Source organism: Lissotriton helveticus, chromosome 10 (assembly GCF_964261635.1).
Source record: "Lissotriton helveticus chromosome 10, aLisHel1.1, whole genome shotgun sequence".
Lineage (NCBI taxonomy): Eukaryota > Metazoa > Chordata > Amphibia > Caudata > Salamandridae > Lissotriton > Lissotriton helveticus.
The window spans coordinates 514,961,814-514,970,998 of record NC_136071.1 but is presented as its reverse complement, the minus strand read 5'-3'; positions in this window follow the sequence as shown (position 1 = coordinate 514,970,998).

Here is a 9,185-nt window from a genome sequence, read left to right as displayed (position 1 = left end):
ATACAATGCCCACTTTTTTATGGAAAGAAAGATGTGGACGAGGGTGAAGAAGAAGGACAAATCACGTCCAATGGAACGACCAGCAACAACGAGTGAACACCATAAGCATGTCCAGGGACAACCAACTAGGGACAAGCAGAGGTCTGACATAGTGACCAACCGGTCAGACTTGACACTGAAGAAGACACAAAAGAAAGTTCTCCACAAGGGCCTTGGCTTCTTACCCACTGCACGTCTGGCAATTCTGCCTCCATTGTGGGACATTTTCAGGAGCGGGACGGCTGTCATCGGACCTGGGGGCACTTACCTGCTCGTTGCCTCGCCGCCTCTGGGGTGCTCACGCTGCAGCTCTCTCCCGCCGCAGTGGTCCAGTGAAGCCTGTGGACGCCGCTGGGAGACTACAGCTCCCAGAGTGCTCGGCAAGCACTCCCGCCCACTTCCGCCTGCCAGCACGCCAGGAGGCGCTTCAAAGGGCGAAGGCTTCGTCCGCGTCGCGGGACGCGCGCGGGCGTGCGCCGGGCTAAGCCCGGGACAAGGGCGGGGCCGTCTGTGGCCGTCCGGGGACGCCCAGGGACGGGACGGGCCAACCCCCTTGGAATTAATTGTGAGTACAGGCAAGTGGAAAATTGTGGATCGAATCTTGTTTAATTTTTAACAGTTGCCCTTGACTTCTGAACTACCCCCAATATGTCTATCCAATCCACTTTACCAGATAACTATTTAATGAAAGTAGTTAACAGAATTAATAGCGACAGAAGGAAATCGCTAGGTAAAAGTGCTCTACCAGACCTCCCTTTGGTTTTACATCTGGATCCTAATAATGCTGGAATAAATATTACCAATGACATTGTTATAGCAGCTGAGACTGATAACACCAGTATTAATGCTGATTCTATTGAGGCTCCTGATAATTTGACTGTGGTGGAAGATATTTCGTGTGAGACCTCGGAAGGTACCCCTCAGCAGTCCACAAGGGCTACAAAATTTATGAGAGCATGCAGGAAAACGGCTCTTAAACGGGGAAATCAATCTACCAGAAAAAATAAAAAAGACATCATACACAAGGAGAACGTTGAGGAAATAGGGGAATTATCTAAAGATAACTGTGTTTCTATTAAGCCTGACCAAATTGAACTGTTAGTGAGTACGATTAATAATATATTCAATATGGTTGTAGGGCCCTTGTTAGCTAAAATTGATGATCTGCGGGCAGAAGTGTTGAGTTTACGGGCCGTGGTGGATCAGCATTCAGTCAATTTGGATAAATCCATATCAAATATTAAAGATACTATGTGCCCAAAGTTAGTACAAATACAGGAAAGGGTACAACCATGACATATAAATAGTGCCCCCTCTTCTGCTAATACTGGGAAACAACTACCTAAAGAGCTACCTGTACTGACACGCCCATTAACTCAGGAAGTGGATCGACCTCCTCAGTTGCCGGTAGCTGGGTCAACTAGCGTAGTGTCGGGTAGTTCACACCCCGATGTAAGATCATTACCAGCCTCAAACAGGGGAAAGACTGTATCAGTACCAGCGGTGTCAGCTACGCCTGCTGCCTCAGGGGGGACCAATGGGGTACCTGTGAGGATATGTAGGCACCCAGTAGACCTTCCCCCTGAATGTGTACCCTATGTTGTGGTTTTAACTAACGTCCCGACTCTAATTCAGGCTCCGTATACCCAAGAGTCAGTGGACTCTCTAAAAAATAAAACCACTTCATGGTTAAACCGCCACTGTGGTTACCCAGTTGGCTACTCTGATCAAATTATTTCTATCAGAAGAGTCAATTGGATTGGTAATACTAGGAAGACCTGTGGGGGCGACTGCGTGATTATTAATTTTAAACATCCGCAACATGTTGCGACGGTCCTACTTAGAGCGGCCACACTCACGCAGTCGGATACAGATGTTGTTGCAAGACCATTGGGTTATTTCTATAACCATCTTAACAGGTTGCCTTCTGCTAACTGTTGGGAGGGGGTAAAGAATAATGTCAACTATCCATCCATTGTAAATAGACCTGGGTTATCTACCTTATGTCCCGGTTCTCTGGATGGTACACCTATCCCGCCGAGGCACATGATGACCTCTGCCCCTGGCGGGAATAGGTTTATAACACATATTCCCAATTTTTTATCAGTTTGTGATAGTACTTTTTCACCTGTTAATGGGATGGTTTACCAAGTTCCAATCCAGAATAGGTACCAGTCGTTGAGTTTTCTGGATCAAAATGATTGACATGAGATTGACCTGGTTCTTGGGAGAGATGTAAATAGTAATAATATTGGAGAGTTAACTATACCCGCACATGAACTGGTTAATAATGTGAATGTGGATTGTATGTCTGTTGGGGGAGAAGTTGAGAATTTAATGTTTAACATAGAGCCTTTTAATTCTGATGATAACATGTCCGTATTCACTGATGGAATGCCTATTGCTAGCCATGATAGGGAAAGGGTAACTTGTTATATCGCCAGCTGGAATATTGCAGGCTTGATGGCCAAGGAGGATATGCTAGGATGGAAAGATTTTATTAGTTTATTTGACATCATTTGCCTACAGGAAACCTGGTGCAAAAATTTTAAGGGCAGTGAGGGCTTTGTATCCTATGAACTTCCTGCCTTGGCATCGCCCCATGGTAGAGCAAAAGGAGGGCTGTTGGTTCTGATCTCAGTCAAGTTACCCATTTTGGTGAAAAAGCATGTAATAGTGGGGGCTCATTCCCAAATTTTATGGCTAGCACAGGAAGCGGGTAGAAATATACTTTTGATCAATTTCTACAATAATATATTTGATGGCACAAGGCACATAGCAATTAATGATTTAGATAATGCATTGAGTAACCTTGTGAATAATTTTAATGGCGTTTATGAATTTATTTTTGTGGGGGATTTTAATATTTCAGTTTGTCCCTTATCATCCCAGAAGTTATGCGGTTTCTATAATCGTTCAGGGGACGCTGATGTTCATTTTCCTCATCATTTGTATGGAGAAACCCTGAATAATTTTTTGATAGATTATGACATGGAAATCGTGGAAAATGCCAAGAACGATCTGGGAGAAAGTATACCAACTTTCATAGGGAGAGGGGCCAATACTGTTATTGATTTTATGTGCATGTCCTCTAACTTAATCCCCATGTGCTCAGAGCCCAAGGTGGTTGATGTGATGCTAAGTGACCATAACTGTTTAATTACTAAAGCCATGATTTGGAAACCTGCTCCCACACTCGATATGGGTGTTATTGTTAATATCGAACCCCATAGACCAAATGGTTTTAGGCTGAGGTGGAAAGGTGAAAAAGCCGATATAACATCTGACTCCATCATCAATAGTTGTTTGATGGAAATCACGGCAATCCTCGAACAGGATGAAACTGTGGCTGCCAATATTGATCACTTCGATAGAATTAATTCAACCATCAATAAGAAATTTACTAAAGAAATAGGGCACAAGAGTAGACAAAAAAGGGGGTGGTTCGACCATGCTTGTTCTAATGCCCGGAGTGATCTTAAAGAGGCCTTAGCAGCAAAACCAAGAGACAGGAGTCTGGTGATTCAACTTAGGCAGGATTACAATATGATCCTTAAATGCAGAAAGGCTGAACTCCAGCAGGAAGCGTGGGACAAACTAAGCCAAGCAGCAGAACTAAAGAATTGCACTTTGTTTTGGACCACGGTGAATAGTCCATTCCTTAAGGACGAGAAGGTCCCAGAGCTCACATCAAATGTGAACATGGAATCATGGATTCAACATTTTTCCATTATTTTTGACTCTGGTAATAGACCGGCCTCCTATGGAGAAGGCTGGCCCATCATTGCCTTAAATATCACCATAGATGAGGTCATGGATAGTATAAGAGCCAGTAAGGGAGGGAAGGCCCAGGGACCTGATGGGGTACCCATAGATGTGTATAAGACCGCCCCGGAGATTTGGGGCCCATTGCTGGTCAAGATCTTTAATGCAGCAGTTAGCTGCAAAATACCGTCTACTTGGGCAGAATCAATAACCGTCCCCATCCACAAGAAAGGTGACCGGGGCATTGCCAAAAATTATCGGCCAATATCCTTACTGGACTCATCTGTTAAAGTTATGAGTTGGGTCCTCTTAGTCAGATTAGAGGAATGGGCAGAGACCAATGAGATTTTAACTAACAGTCAGTTTGGGTTCAGAAAAGGTTGTGGCACCATCGAGCAGAGCTTGAATTTAGAACTTTTGGTAGGGAAATATACTCAGGCCAAAAAAGGGTCACTTTATCTATGCTTTGCTGACCTAAGCAGCGCTTTCGATATGGTAGACCATGCTATATTATGGGCTAAACTGATTGAAATGGGAGCTCCCAAAGGTATAGTTTATTTTTTGGCCCGCCTTTACGAAAATCTTAGCACCAGTGTTCGGTATGGACCTATTGGGGAGTGCACGAACAAGTTCAGGATCGGGAGGGGAATTAGGCAGGGGTGTGTTTTAGCACCCCTGCTTTTTACACTCTTCATAAATGAGGTGGATTCTGTTCTGCAGACAGTTACGGCAGACGTACCTAGAGTTAACAACCTTAACATCCCTGTGTTACTCTATGCGGACGATGCCGTGCTGCTATCCAGGACCCTCCTGGGCCTCCAACGCTTGATGGACAGGTTTGTGCAGTTCATCAAAAGTAGGAAACTGGTGATTAATAGGTCGAAAACTTATGTGATGGAGTGCGGGCCAGGACGAGCTAAAACGAAAGTTAATTCCCATTATTTTATAGAAGGTGAACTGGTCCAAAAAGTCGACAACTTATGCTACTTGGGGATTACCTTTTCTAAAAATGGTAGCTGGGACACTGAACATAAAGCTGTTAAAACAAAGATGATCAGGAGTGCTAATGGGTTTTTTGTATTTGCCAAGAAGCTGGGGAATAGAAGTATTAGGGACATGTTAAAAAAATTTCAATCGAGATGTCTTTCGGCGGCCCTTTATGGGGCTGGAGTTTGGGGTGTGTCATCGGCCGGGAGTCTACAGGTGGAGGAGAACAATTTCCTGAAAAGGCTCCTGTGCTTACCCAAATCCACCTCCAACAACTTGGTTCATAAGGAAACAGGGACCCAATTCCTGAATGATATGATCATGTTAAGACCCTTATTACTGTGGCGCTCCGTTTGGCTGAACGATGGCACCTCATTGAATAGAGCCATTATTGAGGATTGCCTCTCTTTGGACCAGCATCTAAAGATCCCTTGGATGAAATATATTATCGATTGTTTTCAAAAGGTTTTTGGGCTTAAAGTGGCCAATGATCAATATTGTGCCTCTGATATCTCCAAGTCAAATTTGAAAATTACCTTTCTGAATTATTGTACAGAGAGGCGTGCTTTGGAGGAATCTAAACTATCTACATGTAAGCTGTACAATAGTTTGAATGATTTTACTGGATTTCATCCTTACTTGACATAGGTGACCAGAGTTTCGCACCAGTTTGTACTAACCAGAATGAGGATGGGAACAGTACATTATCTGGTTGCGTGCCCCAATGTAAAAATGCGCCCTACCGGACCCTGTGCTTGTGATAATAATGCGGAACAGAGCACTACGCACTTTCTTTTTTCATGCCAATTGTATAGCGAACTACGGAAACTCTTCTTAAAGCCCATGTTGAAAAGATTTGGAGTAAGAACCATTACCGACTCCATGAAACTGCTTTTTAATTTGTATCATCCGGACATTTGCTTTTTTACTGCTACTTTCCTGCTTAAGGCAATTGGTGCTAGGAAAGGTATGTGCTTTTAATGTTCTTAACTATTTATTCCATCCCCCTCTGGATAACAAATGTATTATGTGTTTCTTTTTTTAATTAATGAAATGTTTGTATCTGTAATTGTATGTGCTTTTATGGACATGTTTTTTATGCTCCGAATAAAGCTTTATGAAATTGAAATTGCCTCCATTGTAAACTAGCTGAGTTCTTCAGAAAACTTAAACTTAAGTCCTTTATTGACAAGAAAGTCTCCACCGCAGAGAACACAACCCCAAAAGGAGACATAAATCTGAAGAACAAATCCAAACACTGACCCCCACATCAACAATCCTAGCTGAAATTGCTGTGTTTGAACAATCAGTATATAATGAAATTCAGACACTGAAGGACAAAGAACCATACCACAACATGACGAAGGAAGAATCCACAGTTCTAAGAGAACTCAGGGACCAAGCAACAGCAATCATAAAACCAGCAGACAAGGGTGGTGGTATTGTTCTACAGAACTTAGAAGACTACAAGAAGGAATGCCCATGTCTACTATCAGATGAGAAGAATTACAAAGTCCTACAACAAGACCCTTCAAGGGAGGTATAATCAGAAATAAAAGAATTGGTGCAAGAGGCAGCAGAAAGAGATTTGATCTAAAAAATGAAGCAGAGTTCCTCATCACAAGAAACCCCAAAATTCTATATTTTTATACACTGCCGAAAATACACAAAAACAAAACACTGCCACCCAGAAGACCGATTGTCTTGGGCATAGGGTCAGTATTAGAACCTTATCAAGGTCTTGTGATTTTTACCTAAGACCCAAAGTACAACAAACATCCATATACCTCAAAGACGCTAAGGGCCTACTCCAGCTACTACAAATGTGGTTTTCGATCCCACAAAAAACATCCTATTGACACTAGATGTAGATAGTCTATATACTAGCCTCCCACAAGAAAACACACTAAAAGTCATAGGAAAGACCTTGAACCATGACATATGTAGTACATGACATCCGGTCACTTTCTATTGGAACGTGCCCCCCAAAACTTCTTTGTATTTGAAGGCAAAATATATTTATAGACCTTCGAAACATCCATAGGCAGCACTTTGCGCTGAGTGTGGCTAGTCTATATTTTTACAACATTGTGAAAAAGAACATGCTAAATGACACAAAATCATACAAAAACAATATCCAACTGTGGAAACGATATATTGATGATATCCTGGTGATATAGAAAGGCAACAGAGAATCTTTGCTTTCCTTCCTAACAGGGCTGAATAAGAGGGATACCAACCTGCATTTCACCCACACAGACAGCAGGATGTTACAATTGATACAGAGAACGGGAAACTGGAAAATAGGACCTATTACAAAGAAATGGATAGAAATACCCTGCCAAATTCAAGAGCTTCCACCCCAGAGCTCTCAGGGAAAACCTCCCTTATGACCAATGCCTCAGATTAAGAAGAAACTGTTCCAAGAAAACAGATTTCCAAACACAGTCGAGAGACCTTATGACAAAACTGGAAGACCGAAGCTATCCAAAGAAAATTTTCAAGAAAGTTTACAAAAGGGCAAACAATCAGAACAGAGAGTGGCTCCTGGAACCATCCAATAATAAAAGTAATAACACCATCCCGCTCACATGAGTGACAACAAGAACTAGTGAATCATAACTACAGGAAATGTGAACTGTGAAAAAATCCTGTTGTCTTTTAAGAAAGCAATGAACCTAAAATACAATCTGGTGAAAATCAGACCACAGCAAAAGAAGAATGAAGGACGAGCTACAGTACGCAACATATGGGGCCTTCCAGAAGTCATGGGACAGTTTGCATGTAGAAATTGAAGTATCTAATGTAAGGCTTAAGGACTCCCTGTATAACTCTGGAGCTCCTAGGACAGGGTAAACTACCAATGTGGGAAAAGAACTTTCCTAGGCAGTGAAAAACATATATGTTACATAGATTTATTTAACATGATATGGGGGAAATTGCAGTATCTGCCACTTAACCAAAACAACTAAATCGCTGGAGCTGGAAACTGGAAAATCATGAACCTAACGGAAACACACTAACTGTAATACAATGAATGTGATCTATCTTATCATCTGCAGTTGTGGCCTCCAGTATGTGGGAATGACAACTAGAAAAGTATAAACTCGTATAGGCGAACATCGGAGCAACATAAGATGCAAAAGAAATACAGCAAAACTAATGGATCATTTCTTCAAACTTGGGCCGCACCCCAAAGACCTAACATTGTTTGTCTTTGAACAGCTGGAAAGTACAGAGGGCAACATAAAGAGAAGTCTCTTTGAAAAAGAACTAAGATAGATCTATTGCATGTCCACTCATAAAACAATACTGAATGACAATATCCTGTCGAACACAGTACTATGAAAAGAAACACGTATCTGCCATGTTTGCCCACTTCACCACACATACAGGGGCACACAATGCCTGGTATGAAAACATGTTAGAGTAAAGATGTGGAGATGATATGAGATGGTATGAAATATGTAATTACAACATACACTAGAGCGTCCATTCTCACTGTGGTCATCAAAACCAACAAACGATATGGGCTGGGTCCCCTATCTACAAGAGTACATATAAATTAAACTAGGACCAGTAATAATGTAAAAAACAAACAAAATCTTACGATGCACACACCATGCAAAAAACACATATATATAATTTTTTGTCCAACCTTAACTTATCCAACTATCTTTATTACAACCGCATTATAAAATTGTGGATATCAACTTTTGTCCAAACAAACTCCCTCCAACTAACTTTATCAAAACCACACTAAACACATGTGGACAACTCACAAGTACTATAGGATCGGGGTCCAACAGACACAGTGTTATGGTACATACATCATAAAAAGACACCAAAATATCAACATTTGTAAAAAACAACTTTGTTAAAAACAACTTTATTTAAAAAAACCTTATGCAGATCACATTGATACAATGTGAATAATACCATGGATCTGGGTCTGGTGACAACGTCATGTCCATATTATGAATATAATAGAATGGGACAGTGTGCACATATACTTAAAATCGATATTTCATATTGATGACAACGATGATGAAATTCTTCAATATTGTCAGCCGTTCTAGTAACTTTATCGATAAACCCATCATAGATAATGAGGAAGATGGACGAGCCCTTAGGATCAGTCACTCTGCTTGACCTAAGCGTAATACACGACTTAAAAGTCACAGCGTTAGAGCAGGCTTCCGAGGAATCCCACGTACGATGTGCACTCAATCACGGGCAGGTCCAGGAAACAAGCAAGACTCTCAGTATTTGTACACAGCTCCCGCAACACACATTCAGGATGCGGGATGACCGAGAAAGAATAGGTATCAGAGGGTGAGATATCTTGATGAAGTAATTTGGCTCTCAGAGGGGCAGAAACGGGTTTGGATCTT